Here is a 3088-nt window from a genome sequence, read left to right as displayed (position 1 = left end):
TGCATGATCAGTGAACACAATAACAGGTGAACCAAGCAAATAAGATCTAAACTTATCAAGAGCGAAAACAATTGCTAACAACTCTTTCTTAGTTGTGGTGTAATTTGCTTGGACAACATCAAGAGTCCTAGAAGCGTAGTAAATCACTCTTGGCAGTTTGTCAATCTTTTGAGTCACGACAGCCCCCAATGCATAGTTAGATGCATCACACATAAGCTCAAATGGGGCTTTCCATTCCGATGCCTGAATGATTGGAGTTGTGGTCAAAGCTTCCTTAAGGTAGTCAAAGGCTTGCTTGCATCTCTCATCAAACACAAATTCAACATCCTTCTGCAATAGTTTGGATAAGGGAAGCGCTTTCTTGCTAAAATCCTTGATAAAGCGCCTGTAGAAACCTGCATGTCCAAGAAAAGATCGCACCTCTCGCACGCAAGAAGGGTAAGGAAATTGTGAAATCAAAGATATCTTAGCAGGATCTACTTCTATTCCCTTGCTAGAAATAATATGCCCTAAAACCAAACCTTGTTCAACCATAAAATGACATCTCAAAATTGATAACAAGGTTAATTTCAATGCATCTTTTCAAAAAAATTTCCAAACTGTCTAAGCATGCATCAAATGAGCATCCACATACAGTAAAATCATCCATAAACACGTCTATGCAACTTTCAAGAAAGTCGCTAAAAATACTAAGCATGCACCCATGGAAGGTACCAGGGGCGTTGCATAGGCCAAAAGGCATCCTCTTATGGGCAAAAGTGCCAAACGGGGAGGTGAATGTGCTTTTCTCCTGATCCTCATGAGCAATATTGATTTGAAAATAACCAAAATACCCATCGAGAAAGCAATAATGAGATTTACCTGTCAAGCGCTCCAACATCTGATCAATGAAGGGCAGATGAAAGTGATCTTTCTTGGTTGCTTGGTTGAGCCTCCTGTAATCAATGTATACTCTCTAACTGTTCTGCGCTCTTGTGGGAATTTGCCCATCTCTCTCATCCTTTATCATAGTGAGGCCAGTCTTCTTTGGCACAACATGGACCAGGCTCACCCACTAACTATCTAATAATCGATAGATGATCCCAGCTTGCAGAAGCTTGGTCACTTTCTTCTTGATGACATCCATAATCATAGGGTTTTGCCTTCTCTGTGGCTGCCTAACTAGCTTTGCTCATATCCTCCAAAAGAATTTTTTGCATGCAAGTGGATGGGCTGATACCAGGTATGTCAGCCAAGGTCCAACCTATAGCCTTTTGGTGCTTTCTTAGCACACTCAGCAACTTGTCCTCTTAAACAGCATCAAGGAAGGTGGAAATGATCACAGGCTTCTTCTCATCATCCTCCAAGTACACGTACTTGAGGTTATCTGAGAGTTGTTTCAGCTCAGGGGTGGGTTAGTGCATTCTGACTCTAAAGTGGGATTCATTTGTACTTCCTACAAAGTGGTTAGTGCATTCTGACTCTAAAGAATTCACATGCAAAGGCATAACACCCATTTCATCACACTCAACAACAATATCCATGATAGATACATCACCAACACCATCAATATCACAATCCACTCAAGATCCACATCAAAATCAACATCATCATATTTTACATCATCAAGAACGTGATTCAAATTCAAATTCAGCTTTAATGCATGTATGCAAAGAAGATAGGAAAGAATGCTCTTTATCAAGCAAAGAATCAAACCATCAGCAGTATATTTGTCAACAATATCATCCAAAATATCAATCCTAAAAACAAAGTGGTCCTCAGTTGGAAACTTCATTGCATCAAGAATGTTAAAATGCACAATAATATCTCCAAATTCCATAGACAAAGTTCCAACATACACATCAATTTTGGTTCGGGAAGTTTTCAAAAATGGCCTGCCTAAAATAATGGGAACGGATCCATGAGAGAATCCCTCATCCATCTCCAAAACATAAAAGTCAACAGGAAAATCAATTCACCAACCCTAACCAAAACATCATTTATGTAACCTGTTGGGTGGGCAACACTTCTATTGGCCAATTGAATGACCACACTCGTAGATTGTAGAGGACCAAGAGACAAAGATTTATAGATTGAAAGAGGCATGACATTGATAGAAGCACTTAGATCTAGCATGACATTTTCAAATTTACTATTCCCAAATACACAAGGGATGTAGAATGTACCTGGGTCCTTGCACTTTTCAGAAATATGCGGATGAGGAAGAGCGTGTAGCAACATCACAAACTCCCCTCACCGCAATGACATCATTTCGAGCGCTAAACTGTTGGGAGTTGGAAGTCATCTTCTCAATAAAGTGTCTGGCTTCAGCATCCATCATGTCACCAAGCGCTCCACCATGGCAGCGTCAATCATACTCCTCTCCATGTTGTTCAAGCTTTCATAAGAATATTGGAGAAGGAGTTGTTGGAGTATTTGATGGTGAAAGCAGTTTGCACATAGCTTCTTAAATCTATCCCAGTACTCATACAAGCTCTCTCCACCAAGTTGCCTAATCCCAGAAATGTCTTTTCTTATAGTTGTAGTCCAGGATGCTGGGAAAAATTTCTCCAGAAACAATCTTTTAAGATCATCCCAGCTTGTGATGGATCCAGGCGCAAGGTAATACAACCAATCCTTTGCCATGCCTTCTAGTGAATGAGGGAATGCCTTCAAGAAGATGTGATCTTCAAGAACATCATGAGGCTTCATCGTTGAACAAATATGTGAAACTCCTCCAGATGCTTATGTGGACATTCACCTACAAGACCATGAAACTTAAGCAACAAATGGATCGGTCCAGTTTTAAAAACATACGACACGTCCTCATCAAGATATTGGATGCACAAGCTTTCATAGGCGAAATCAGGTGCAGCCATTTCCCTAAGAGTCCTCTCGCGAGGTGGAGGTTGTTCCATATTGTTCTCATTATGAAAAATAACAGAATCAGAATCAAATGTGTTAGAATTAATGAACCTTGTTTCTCAACATCAAGACGGGGGTTGAATTGTTGTTTTATAAAAACGTGCATTTTTTAGATCTTTTTCGCCAAATAGAATGATCTTGAAATCTTTCTTGTGTAGTAGGAAAATATGTCTGCAATGAAACT

The 3088-nt window shown here is 39.8% G+C and overlaps 1 non-coding gene across 1 annotated transcript; it reads left to right on the top strand.

The window, feature by feature from the left end:
* The first annotated feature begins 2413 nt into the window (after positions 1 to 2413).
* Positions 2414 to 2520, top strand: LOC124842365 (small nucleolar RNA R71). Its single transcript, XR_007029174.1, has one exon. It is a non-coding gene; the product is annotated as a small nucleolar RNA R71 (small nucleolar RNA).
* The last annotated feature ends 568 nt before the right edge of the window (positions 2521 to 3088 follow it).

Source organism: Vigna umbellata, chromosome 7 (assembly GCF_029865625.1).
Source record: "Vigna umbellata cultivar VRB3 chromosome 7, Vumbellata_1.0, whole genome shotgun sequence".
Classification (NCBI taxonomy): Eukaryota; Viridiplantae; Streptophyta; class Magnoliopsida; order Fabales; family Fabaceae; genus Vigna; species Vigna umbellata.
This window is presented reverse-complemented; position numbering and strand designations above follow the sequence as displayed.